General features: G+C 36.5%; 1 long non-coding RNA gene across 3 annotated transcripts; it reads left to right on the forward strand.

Moving 5' to 3' along the window:
* Window positions 1–2,106: 2,106 nt before the first annotated feature.
* LOC145572628 (uncharacterized) lies at window positions 2,107–6,512 on the forward strand. 3 transcript variants are annotated; one of them, XR_014096902.1, is made up of 10 exons: window positions 2,107–2,405; window positions 2,613–2,684; window positions 3,853–3,923; window positions 4,062–4,124; window positions 4,211–4,301; window positions 4,408–4,551; window positions 4,698–4,775; window positions 4,845–4,926; window positions 5,158–5,285; window positions 6,089–6,512. It is a non-coding gene; the product is annotated as an uncharacterized LOC145572628 (long non-coding RNA). The 3 variants fall into 3 exon arrangements; XR_014096900.1 differs by having other exon boundaries at window positions 4,698–4,926; XR_014096901.1 differs by lacking the exon at window positions 4,698–4,775.
* The last annotated feature ends 7,247 nt before the right edge of the window (window positions 6,513–13,759 follow it).

The raw sequence follows: 13,759 nt of genomic DNA on the forward strand, positions 1-13,759 counted from the left end.
GTTCAAAAGTACTACAACAATATATAATTTTTTTTTTATTTTTTTTTTTAGGAAACGTTAGCCGGGCAATATTATTAAATCAAATCAAAATCCGCTAAATTGAGTGAAATTTTCAGTCCATACATAACTCGACTCACACGCATTATATCTAGCCACTAAATGTGCTAATGCATTACCCGCCTGACTGACGAACGTGACAACAATTGAAGGAAACAAACTCAGCTTTCATCCTATTAATAACATCGTAGAAGAGCATCAGTGGAGAGTAGCCCAGCAATTCTTGCTTTATACTGTACTACAGTCAAAGCATCACAGTATCACACTCTAGAACAATATTTATAATCCCCAGTTGACAAGCGACCTGAACAACAAGCCTAGCAGTTGCGACTTCAGCTTGTTCCACCTCCCAATTTGCCTTCAATCTTTGCGTTGCAGCAGCCACAATCACCATTTCATCCCGCATAACCACACCCAAACCCACTGTATTGCCAGCCCCCAAGTGCGCATCAGTATTGATTTTTACAACCCCTACAGCAGGGGGTCTCCAGCAATTAAGGGCACCAACAGTCACAGTAGGTGTCTTGAATACTCGATGTGCATACTCAGTATAGGCTATAGCCAGCCAATAGCTTTGAGTAATTCACGGCCACCTGAACAGGATCAGACACGGGACCTTGATGCAGACGTTCATTCCTGCAGAACCATGATGCCCAAGCCAGCATACAAAACCTGCTAATCTCCTTCCTGCCAATCCTATCAGCCACCCACATGAGACGCTTAGAAAAAATTGAAGTTGGAGCATCAACTAACAGTCCCGCAAACCCACTCCGAGCCAATATTATAGCAGCGTCAATACACTCAAAAAGAGCATGTAAAACAGTCTCACTAGCAGCCCCGCATCCCTGGCACACACTGTCAGTAGGATATGACGATGATGAAGCCTTTCTTTCAATGCAATACTTCCCTTACAAGCCCTCCAAATGAAGTGGCGTAGTTTAGGTAATCCTTCCATATCCCAAACCAGTTTCCATAATCCCTCCTCCTGGTTTCCATAGAGAGAATACCATGCCTGAATTCTACTAAGCCTAGCCAACCAATAACCAGTCTTCACTGAATAACACCCATTCTTCGTTGGCCACCAAAATCTCTGATCAGCAGGCCAATATGATGATATTGGTATACCCAGAATCAGATCACTCTCCTATCAACAAAAGTGCTCTTGATAAGCTCAACAATCCAGCATTTATTATCGAAATCCAGCAGGTCTGCCACTTTCATATCAGGGTCAGCATTCAGGTTTGGAGTTGGCACAAGAGATGTGCCTTTACCTGGCAGCCACGCCTCATCCCAGACCCCAATGCTTATCCCATTCCCCACCCTCCATTTCAAGCCTTCAAGGAGAAGAGACCTCGCTCCCCAAATAACTTCTCCATGTGTAACTCAGATAATATATAATTTTAAAAGTAGTACTATGTAGTTAGATAATAAAGTCAGCATTGTTTCATTTCATGTGTAGCATAAAAGTCAAGAAAAAATCCGAGTGTATATTTGCATCAATCGCATGCATTGCACAATTTAATACAGTAATAATAGCTAAATCAGTAATAACATCAGACTATATTTAATACACTACTTCATTAATGAACTACAACAAGGTAAGCCTGTCAATGCTTGGATGCTCAATGGATGACAGATGTCAACCAGCGGCTGACCGGACCAAGCAGACTCGGCTAGCACAGTATTGACAGCCTCAGAAGGATTATAGAAGTCCCAAGTGAAGGAAGTGAGGTTGGACAGGATCTGCAGGAAGCCTTTGTAAACATCACAGATTACAAACTGAGCATCAGAGTAGCGTAGATTCAGGTTGCTAATGTGCTCATTCAAGAGACGATTATGCTGCATAATCAGCAAATTAATCTGATTGATACAAACCCTCGTCCTTCTGCGGTTTCTTCCAGCGAGAAAGTCATTAAAGACTTTGCTAGGAGCACAACCAAGAGGGTAAAACCCCATGATCACAACCAAGAGGGTAAAACCCCATGATCACAAGGATAAATATATATCGCAAGTAGGGTTTTCTTGTTGCCTTTCAAAGCTTTGGCAGCAGCCATCCACCACTTTTCAATCTCTCTCCATCCTCTCTCTTCTTCTCGTATCTTTCATCTTTCTACTTCCCTTTTCTTCTTCTCGTCTCTCTCATCTCTCTCTTCTTCCCATTTCTCTATCTCATTCTCCATAGACCATACTACCATCTGACACGACTGTCTCACACATCTGCACCACACTACACCGAAGCATGCGGCCGATAGATCATAGATATCCCATTGCAAGTGCCGCAAACATCTAGTACACAACAACATCTTCGAGATATAAGTTGCAATGTTAATATTGATGCTCCGAGACAGGTTCGAGTTCAACCATGAATTTTAAAAGAAGATTCTTATTTGTAATTTTTAATGGTGTTTTGGACTTTTGCCTATGTTAAACTATGATAAAGTATTGCAACTTGTAAGCATCCTTCAATATTTTGGATTTCATGGATTTGTAAATTGTAATTGTTAATGGTGTTATGCATTTGTTTTAACTGATTATAATTTCGGTGTAATTGACAGGAAGGATATTTGGTCGTTGGGCAAACACCCTAGAGTCAAACCACCTAACTAACCACTAACCCAAGCATAATGGTAAGTAAGGGTCATTCTTCCATAGGGACTAAGGGGAATCACCGATCAAGTTTTAATTATAATAAGCTAGATCATCAAATCAAGGATTGGAAGTTTATGGGCTAACTAGTTTAGACTAAAGAAATGACAAGGGAAAGAAGTGCTAGGGATAAATGGGGTTTCAACACACACCAAGCCAATGAATCGATAAAATGGATGAAATATGGATTGTACTTGGGTGATAGAATGGAAATTAAACTCAATGTTGTCTTCTTTCAAAGCCACAACACTAATCATTTCCTAGATCAAACAACTAACATAATAAGAAATAAAATCTCAATAGTAGGAAGTGGGTTTCTAACTCGAGTTTGTCTTTTGATCGCTCTGAGATAACATGAAGCACAAATAATTGGGATTTCTGGCTCACCTAAATTATTACACTAAGAGCTTATTCTGATTGACTGAATTGAGCTGAACTAAACTGAACTGAACTAAATATTTTATGAGAGGAGGATATTATTAGGAACTGAACTGAAAATAATATGAAGATAACAGGGCCTAAAGCATCCTATCCATTGAAACAAAGCATCCATAGTCATGAAAGAGGCATAATCCAATTGCACAAGAAGGGACTCATTACCAAGCCCCATCTTTCAATGTGAGTAAAGGAATGAACACATGAGCATAAAGTGGCCACCAAAATACACATGCAACAATCAATTAAAGCACAAACAACTATCAACCCATGCATGGCTTAGTTGGGTTTTCGCTTAACCCTTAGCTAAGTAACTACTCACAAATCATGGATAAGAGTAACATTATAACTGTAATACCCCGTATTTTTGAAACGTATTTTTTAATTAATTAATTAATTAATTAATTACTATCTATAACCCTTAAAAGCCAAATTGGTGAAAAAGTGGGTATTTTCTTATGAACAGTGTGCTGACGATTCTATCCCTAAAAAACTAAAAAAGTTTATTGACTTCTTTACCCTTTTACTAATTAAGGCAGGCTACTTTTGTTTTCTTTGAATCAGTCTTTTTCTCTACTCATTTTCTTTCTCTCTCCCCACCTTTCTCCATGTTCTCTGATCCTCCATAGAAATCGCTTTTGAGGTTAAATTATTTTCTTTTTATTATTAAGTCATCGAATGTGCGACTTTCTTATTTTTTCTCCATTGAAGCAGCTTCCGAGCTTTTTCCGTTCCTCCATTAAAGCAAATTTTGAGCTTTCCCATTTATTAAAGCAGCTTACAAGGTAATGTGTTTTTCAATCATCACGTTTCCATTTAGAATCGGATTTACTCTTTGTGAGTTATTATCAGATTTACTTCGAGCTATTTTGAGAAAAAAATGGAAACCAATTTTATTAATATTTGTGGGTTGAATATTTTAGGGTTCAATTTGATCGAAAATTAATGTCGGAACCTCTTGATCAATTTGCTCGCTTGCATTCTGGGTATGTCAAATTCTAATTTTATATACTCCTTAAAGCGGGTTCAAGGATTATAATTTGAGTGTTCCATTGTTTCTGGGTTTGTGTAGAGCTTCAAGCTCAGATCTTTAGGTAGTTCGCTCAGTTTTCGGTAGGTTGCATTCCTCTCTTCTTGAAGAAGGGTCTCTTTGCGCAGTTGAGGTACCATTTGCTCTATCCTCTTTCTTTTTTAAAAAAATATTTCGATTATTCCATAATACTTATTATCAATTTCACTTAATTTATTGTTTGATGATCCAATTTTCAGCGTTCTTAGCTTGGTCGAATTGTCGCTCATGGATTTCCAGGTTTTTGGGCCAACTCAACGATGCCAAGCCTTTGATGTACAGTCGAGCAATCCTTAAGGGAATTTGAAAGAAAGGAAAAACCTCTTTTTCAACAATTGAAAGAGGTAAGTTTTCTTTTATTTTTGATTTCACATTATTAGTATTTTTTATTTAAAGTTTTCTTTACAATCCTTACAGTGTGAGGTTTTTTGGTTTTTTACGCTGTTGAAATCATTTTCAAATATCTGTTTTTTATTATTTTTTGGTTTAGGTTTGATTCCTTCCACTGTGATTAGAGAGGGATTATCTTGAAATTTCTTCAGATTCTTACAATTTGAAGTTTTTAAAGGTTATTTTCACCCTTTAATTGCTTTTGCATTTAAGAAAGGTTTTTGTTATATTGTTGGTAATTTTGCAGGTTTAGATTTTTTTGGTGGGAGATCTATTGTTAGCGCTTATTGATCGTACTCAGCGGCTCATGCTGGCCCTTGAAAGTCGAGGTCAGAAATTTCTATTTTTATCGTATATTCTTACATATTATTAAAATTAGTAATCGTTTTTTTATCACTTTTCAATTTCTTTGTAATTATATGATTTGAATTTTGGACTTTGTAATTCTAAAGGTTAAACTGGCAAATACTTGTTGGTTTGCTATAAATGTATCATGTATGCTCTCAGGGCCTTTCGCCTTATGCAGAAGATACTAAGCTATGATTCTGGTGTTTGTGTAGGTGCATGCGGTGGGATTAAATCATGGGTAAGTGTAATTATTTCTACAGGGCTTTCATGTAGCAATGGGATGCGGCTCAGGGATATTGCTATAGCTAATTCAAAAGGTGAATGCTGATGCAAAGAATGGGTATGAGATAATTTTCCACGACTAGAAAAGAAAAGGCGTGAATCATATCATACAAATATATACCCTATTTGCTAGGTTTTAACCACTGAATTTGATAGGTTTATAGCTGGTTATGACTCTTATGAGAATGATCATACACCTTAATTTTGCTCTGCTTTGTAGAATTTCTGGGCAAAAGAAGAGATTGAGAAGAAGATGTAGCTTTGTGAGCAAGTTCAAGCTTAACTCAGTCGAGTCAAGGAGGAGACTATAAATCATAATGAATACTGTAAGGTGAAGTAAAAGTGTAAAACTCTTCCATGGATTGAAGTTTTAGACATATGTACTACTGTAGTCGTTGTAGATTGTTTAGTTTGTTAGGTTATGTGCCTTTGTAAATCGGAGAATTGAATTGAGCCTTGAGGTGACAACTTAATCTCTGCATGATAAGGTGATATTTGCATTGAGCACTTCCTTTCACATGCATAGTCTAGGATGTTTAAGAGGCCCATCATACATGGTTTTAAAATATACACTTTTCGATTTTATGATTTTTATTGATGGCTCCTACATGTTTTTCTCTTACCCATTTGTAGTCCAAAGAGTTGACTAGATTGTGCGTGCTGGTTGAGGAAAATACTGCCTATTGATTTAGGATTTCTGATGGTTAAATAGTCCTGGGTTTAAATATCTTTATCCTTATATTTTTTAGAGGTTAAAACAAAATTAAGTTAGATTACCTAATTGATTAGTTTAATTTTGTTTTTAGTTTCTCAAATTTAATTGATTTAGGGTTTCTAATGAGTTTTGCTTTTGGTTTGCAGCTTATCAGCAGCAGTTCGACCTAATTCATGTGATGAAACTCAGAATAAGCATGTGAGCAAATAGATGGAGTTTAGTTGAATCCGGAATATGGCACGAAAATGGCACTGCCTCATTTCTTCTACCTATGTTTTTCGTTTTAGATTAGTTTAATCTTTCAATGTCATTAGTGATGCGGGAGCATCTAAGATTTCCTTTCTTGATAGTTTTTACTGTTTCTTTAGATAGATTTTTTCTTACAAGTTTTTACCTTTCACTTGAAAGGGTTTTTCTTGTTTTAAGCACCTTAGGATTCCTTAATTAGTTTTTTAAGGTAGTTAGTTTAATGTGGGTTACTAGGAATTCAAGTTAGAGTAGAATTAGTTTTCCTAAACCTAATAGGATTAGGATTCTATCTATTTCATCTTTTCCTTGTAAAGCCTATAAATAGGCCACATAATTAGCAATAAAATTCAGAGTTTATTTTGGGAATTAATCCTTTTTGAGCGTTGCTCGTTTGATTGTTAATAAAAAAATCACTTGTTGCGACTTGTGATCATCTTCTAGTTGCGACTAAGAAGAGACCCTCTATGTTTGTGAGAATTAGAGTACTATCCATTTAATTTCATCCATAATAACCATATTTTTCATCACTATAATTCACAAAGCCATTAAACCACAATTGTGGTTGCATTCTACACAAAATCGGACTAAAATCCGCATCAATTGGTATTAGAGCCAGGTTAAAAGTTTTTGGCGACTGCGAACAATCTACTCGATCTTTTTCAACGATTCTTTTTGAATTGGACTCTAAAAACATTAAATTTTATTCCCCTAATATTTCAGAATTTTTCTTTGAGAAACGCATTCTCTAGAGCCATGAACTTTGGCGCAAAAATTTCAGCAGGTCTGAAATTTTCTCTACCTGCACGAGTAAATCTTTCTGACGATTGTGAGCGTTCTACTTGGAGTTTTTTCGTGATTCTTTTTGAGTTGGACTTCTAAAATCCTAAATTTTCACGCTGTAAACTTTCGTGAGTTTTCATTGTGAAACGAACCCACAACAACATGGTGAACCAAAGTGAGTTTGCTGCGTTATTGGAAGAATTCAAGAAACTAAATTCACGTATTGACAAAACGGAAGAAAGGCAAGCTGCAACAGATTCTCATACTAAATCTATTTCTGAGGTAACAGGACATGAAAGATCAAAATTCCAGTGAAGTATCTCACTTGCTTCGGATTAATGCAAAGAAAGGAGAAGAAGTCAAACTTTCAGATCTGCCTGGATTTGATGGTACAAAAGACCCTAAAGTATATCTTGATTGGGAGAAGCGCATGGATCCTTTGTTTGAGCATGAAGGTATGATCGAAACCTCAAGATTTACTCATGCAATTTTAAAGCTTTCAAATGCTTCAGATTGGTATGAAAACATGCAAGTTCAAAGGGTTAAGGATGGAAAAGAAAAGGTTTCAACTTGGACAACACTAAAATCTAAGATGAGAAAACGTTTTGTTCCTAAATCTTACAAGCAAAAGTTATTCTTAAAATTAAATTCTTTACAACAAAATCAATTATCTGTTAATCAATATGTTTCGGAGTTTGAGAAGTTATATCTAGCTTGTGGTTGTAAAGAAGAGGATGAACAAAAGATTGCCAAGTTTTTACTAGGTTTAAACAAATCTATTGCATATTCTGTTGAGGTGCAACAATTCGAGACCTTTGATGATGTATGTATGCTAGCAAGTACCATAGAGAGACAAATGCAAGAACAAAAGGGGAAAGTAGTTCGCCATCCATATGTACCTAAATCAGATTTAATTCGAACTCATGAAGGGTTAGACATACAAAAGAATTCATCCACATTTCCTTCTTTTCAAAGTGAAAAATCAAAACCCTTGATTCCTAATCAAGTGGTTACGAAGGATAAGGTTTGTTTCAAGTGTAAGGGTGGAGGTCATATTGCTGCACAATGCCCTAGCAAAGTTCTAGTTAGTCTTAAAGCACAACAAGCTCTTTTGTCGGTCATGGTGGAGGAAGAGAGGGAGAAACGTGCCCTTCACACAAGATTGCAAGAGGAGGAAATAACAAATCAACTTCCTACTCATGAAGTTGAGTTTGAGGGTTCATTGTATTAAGCTGCACCTGATGACAATGTATTGGTGATTAGGTCTGTTTTACATGTTGTGCCAACTCAAGAGAAGCATAAAGAACAAAGGGAAAATTTATTCCAATCACGTTGCATGGTGAAAGGAAGGAGTTGTTCTCTTATAATTGATGGAGGATCATGCACTAATATTGCTTCTAAGAAGATGGTTGACACATTAAGGTTGGAACAACAAGATCATCCTAAACCTTATAAGATCAATTGGGTGAACAATGATGGTGGACTACTGGTAAAGAAACGTGTTCTAGTTCAATTTGAGATCGGAGATTTCAAGGATGAGGTTTGGTGTGATGTATTACCCATGGATGCTTGTTCTTTGTTGTTAGGTAGACCGTGGCAGTGGAATCGAGATGCTACTCATCTATGCGAACAAAATATTTATACAATCGTCGTTGGCAATAGTCGAATAGGGCTTCAACCTTTGCCTCCCAAGTATATGCATGCAAGTAAGGAAAGTGTGACTAACTCGGCTTTTAAAGCTAAAGAACATGCCAGGATAGATTCGGCAACTCCAAGCAACTTGTTTATCTCTACTTATAATTTGCACGAATTGAACATGAAGGGAAAGAAAGCAATCAAGCGAGAGCAAGTCTTAAACCTTAGAAAGAAGCCTGCTTTTGATGTTGGTGACTATGTTTGGTTATCTCTTAGTGCACAAAAGACTTACAACAACATGATAGGGAAAACCGAAGCTGTGGAAGAAGGTCCTTTTGAGGTAGTGCACCATGAGAATTATGACACATATCAAGTGCTTCTCGCAAAAGGAATTTGCGCATCATTTCCGGCTAACGACTTAATTCCTTGTTTTGAGGCAACTTGAGGACAAGTTCTTTTTCAAGAGGGGGAGTATGATGCGGGAGCATCCAAGATTTCCTTTCTTGATAGTTTTTAATGTTTCTTTAGATAGATTTTTACTTACATGTTTTTACCTTTCACTTGAAAGGGTTTTTCTTGTTTTAAGCACCTTAGGATTCCTTAATTAGTTTTTTAAGGTAGTTAGTTTAATGTGGGTTACTAGGAATTCAAGTTAGAGTAGAATTAGTTTTCCTAAACCTAATAGGATTAGGATTCTATCTATTTTATCTTTTCCTTGTAAAGCCTATAAATAGGCCACATAATTAGCAATAAAATTCAGAGTTTATTTTGGGAATTAATCCTTTTTGAGCGTTACTCGTTTGATTGTTAATAAAAAAAACATCACTTGTTGCGACTTGTGATCATCTTCTAGTTGCGACTAGGAAGAGACCCTCTATTCTTGTGAGAATTAGAGTACTATCCATTTACTTTCATCCATAATAACCATATAATTCATCACTATAATTCACAAAGCCATTAAACCACAATTGTGGTTGCATTCTACACAAAATCGGACTAAAATCCGCATCAATTAGTTTTGTCTGTTTTTGTTGGATCTGATTTTGTTTTGACTTAGATTTTCATTTTTAGATGCATGATTTTTTTTATTAGTGAATATTGTTTTGGCCTTTTAAGTGTTGATGAGAAAATGGGTTCATTTGAGGTTGTTTTTGACAAATATGGATTGGAGGAATGCAGCTTTGGTTTTTTTTTTTTTTTTTTTTTTAATTTTTTTTTTTAATGTTCTTTGATTAGAATTATTACATCGATTTTTATGGTGTAGACACCCAAATGTGTCTCCCCAAAACCAAACCCGGTGATGAATACCTTTCACGTCGAATCATAATCGAATGAAGTGAAAGTGTGGAAGGTCTAGTGTTGCGGTTAGTTTTTATTTCTTTTCTTTCTCTCTATTTTCGAAAACCTATTTTATGAAAATAGCCAATCCAGTTTAGTTTGGTCCATGGAAAGGGTCCAATAATGGTGTAGTTGGATGGGGCTTGAAAAGAGCTTTCCAACGATATATTATAAGCCCAATTCCAATGAATAATGAGGAAGTTATGGCCAAAATACTAAATTGGGCCCGGTTTGACTTTTATATGCGGCCCAATGATCTAGGGGAGGGCCCATTATGATTTATAGTTCCTAATGCAATTAGGATTGATTATAGTCTTCTAGAAATTCTTAGAAGGTTCTTTTGAATCCTAATGTGATTAGTATTGATAAATGAGTTTTATTTAGAACAAAAGAAGTGTTTTAAATAAAATTATAGTTTTACCCCTCGTACACTAAATTTTATCAAAAATAGGAAAACGTGTGGAAAAACTGCCTGTAGCGCCGCACCACAGGCTGTCGCCTTGCGACAGGGGCTATTGCGGCGACAACGTCGTGTTTTATTCGTTTTCGATTTTTGATTCTTTTTCTATCGTATTCCGGACTGTTTTCATTATAAATAGGGTCCTTAAACCTCCGTTTTTTAATCACCAACTCTCATTAAGAATTTCTTCATATTCTCTCTCTCTCTTTCTAGCCTAGCCTTTTACAAACCAAATTCCGCATTCACAATATCTAGACACACCTAGCCAAGTTCAAAGTTGCCTTCACCCTAGACGTGAAAGGTTATAATTTCTGAGGGTTTGGTCCCAAATCTCTATTTCCATTATTTAATTTAATTGTTTGATTTTATACTTTTCCTTGAAGTTACTAACGTGTGTATTTTGTTATTAGAAAGAGATACGAGACATCCAAGTAAGTACTTTAATTGTTTAGTTGATCTTATGATATAGAAATCATGCTTAGATTGTTATTTTGATTCCTAGTATCATGTCTAGGGTAATGAATAAGTTTCTTATATCAATTATGATTTCTAGGGTGCTTCCTATTTCTTTCCTAATATCGTGTTAGTATCATGTTAGGGCTAAAGCTTTGATCTTTGATGTTTAATGACATGCTAGGGTTTGTTATTAATCTTGTTAGTATCATGCCTAGGATCTTGCTATTATGCTTTAGCGTTGATATTATTATGATTGTTGATTATGATTATTATGATTGATTATTATGTTGCTTGATATTTTATTATTGTAATTGCTTGATCACGCCTTTTATGCATGTTTAAAGGGAATTTGTGCTTAATAAGATAATTAATAATCTTGTTTAGGCTAATATGATTATTATTCAAGTGATCGCCAATAATAGTTTTATTTGTGCATTAAATTCAACCAACATAGATAAACAGGTTTAGGGTTAACCTATTGATTGCATGTTAGTCAGAAAGCGCACATGAATACAAGAAGAATAAAGTAGAGGCCTATTATTAGGGCAGGTTCAATCTCTTTCAGGTTGGATTTGTACCTTCATCCCCGAACTTCCAGTCTTGGTTCCAGACCTGTTGGAGTTGACGATCTCATGGATCGTTAAGGGGTGTAACCTTCACCCTGCGAACGGTTTACAAGTTCCTAAAACTTGTTGGCGACTCTTTTGCTCTTGCTTCCTTCCCTTTGGACGCCACCATACTTAAGTGAATGATCACAGTAGGGTTCAAGTTTGGGGTAATGCTTGAAATATTCCCTACAGTTTTTGGCGACTCCACTGGGGAGGATTTCTATTTTAATTCCTAAAATTTATTTTGGCAATGATTTAGAATGAGTGGATGAGACTCGAAAAGTTCTAAGTATTTCATGTGCGTAATTTTGATTAACATTATTGTCATGTGCATAAAAAAGATCTCATTGAAAAGACCATCCGTAATGAGTTAAAACATATGATTTTTTACACGTAGGAAATTTGAGGAATATCTTTCACAACTAGAATCGAAATAATGCTGCGAAAAACTGGAAAATTTTACGAACACAGAAAGCTGCTGAGGCATGTAGGAACTGGCGTCTAGAAAACAGAGCCTGTCGCCGAAGATATGGCTCTGTCGCCAGGAGACAGGGCTATATTGCGGCGACAGTCTCTGTTGGCTGGCGCTGCGTTCTTCCAATACCGAGCCAGAAATATGAGTTCTAATTTCGACCAGTTCTAGTACTGTTGTCTCGATTCTACTTCCTAATTGAGTTTTTCTCACTTTTCTGAAACCCATATGTGTTCTACATATGGACATAACCCTCTGGGGATTCATGCTCCATCTACCCGATTGAACGCTCTGAGCAACAAAGGGTACATCCGAGAATGTTGAATCCACCAAACCATGGAAGCGAGTTTAACTCGCGGGGTCCCATCCACTCGCACCAACCCTTCCAAAGGTAAGGCTTCCGCGCGGTGCATCCGGACTCATAACCATGGACCCTCTTTGACTAACCCATATTCCGAACTTTAGAGAACTAGAGCCATAGTTAGGTTGCAAACTCATTGCATCATGTCGTGACTACTTGACTACTTGTGCATTATTTGTTGTGCATCCTTTATATATTCTTCCTACCCGTTTGTTTGACTTGTGATTAAGTCTAAATAAATTAATTAATGACTAAAAAGATTTTGCCTAATTAATTAATTAATTAATTTTGGTAATCAAGGTCGAATAAATTAATCAGAATTGACTTAGTACGACTTTAGGCCTGTCCCGTAGAGTAAAAATACTAAAAGCAGTCCCAGATTACTACTCCGGTAATGGCGCAAAAATCTGGGCTGCAGCGCCACACGCCGCTGTGCAACGCCGGGCGACAACCCTGTCGTCTGGCGCTGCACTCCAGTGGGCGGTGACAGTCCTGTTGCTTCGGCGACAGTTCAGTATTTTGCTCGAGTCATCACGAAGAGTCTAATTAAACAATTTGCTAATCAGTTCGATTATTTTGTTAATAACAGTACCCTTGTTTAGTCCTTAATTGAGTCTAGACACTTAGTCCCATGGTCTTACACAAGAGTCAAAGCATGTCACTTACACCCACAAATAAAGCACACACTAACATGTATATACACTTTGACCATGTCTAGAGAGTCTTGTATGTGCGCCTATTTTTGTTTTTTTTTTTCCTTTTCCTTTATAAACTCGTAAAGTCAAAGTCTATTTGAGTCAAATCATTAAAACAAATAAATGGTTTAATTAACAGCGCGTGGTTAAGAAAGGAAGGGCGTTTAATCAAGGATAACCTCTTCGTTCAAGTTCAGCTTTTTGATAAACCAATCAGTCGGAAAAAGAAAAGCTAAGAAAATAGTGGCGAGTCAAGAAGAAGTGAATGAGCTTAAGAAGCAAATGGCTAGCATTACTGAGGTGTTGAAGGCTCTGACCCTCCAAATCAATGATTGTGTGAGACAACAACAAATGGAGCTCATGCAAGAAAGCTTGAGCAAGATATCTAATGATTACAGGTTCCAGGGCATTAGCTCGCAATGGGTTTCTGTGGACAAGGAGCTTCTTCCGCAGAAGTTCAATGCCAACGACATCCCAAAGTTTAAAGCAACTGATTATCCTTATTTTCATTTAAGAGCCTTTGAAACTATAACGAATATTAAGGGTATTGATAGAAAAGTATTTCATTCTTTATTTTCCTTATCTCTTGAGACCGTTTGCCAACAATGGTTCTTCTCCCTTGACAAAGAGAAAACCTCTACTTGGGAATCAATTGTAAACACTTTAATTGATAGGTATAAATGCAATATTCAAGTTGAAACTGATCATAGGGAACTTGAAATACTTAAACGAAAAGAGAATGAAGGTTTCACTTCTTTCTTCA

The sequence above is a fragment of the Chenopodium album genome, chromosome 12, assembly GCF_948465745.1.
Source record: "Chenopodium album chromosome 12, dcCheAlbu1.1, whole genome shotgun sequence".
In the NCBI taxonomy this organism is placed as follows: Eukaryota; Viridiplantae; Streptophyta; class Magnoliopsida; order Caryophyllales; family Amaranthaceae; genus Chenopodium; species Chenopodium album.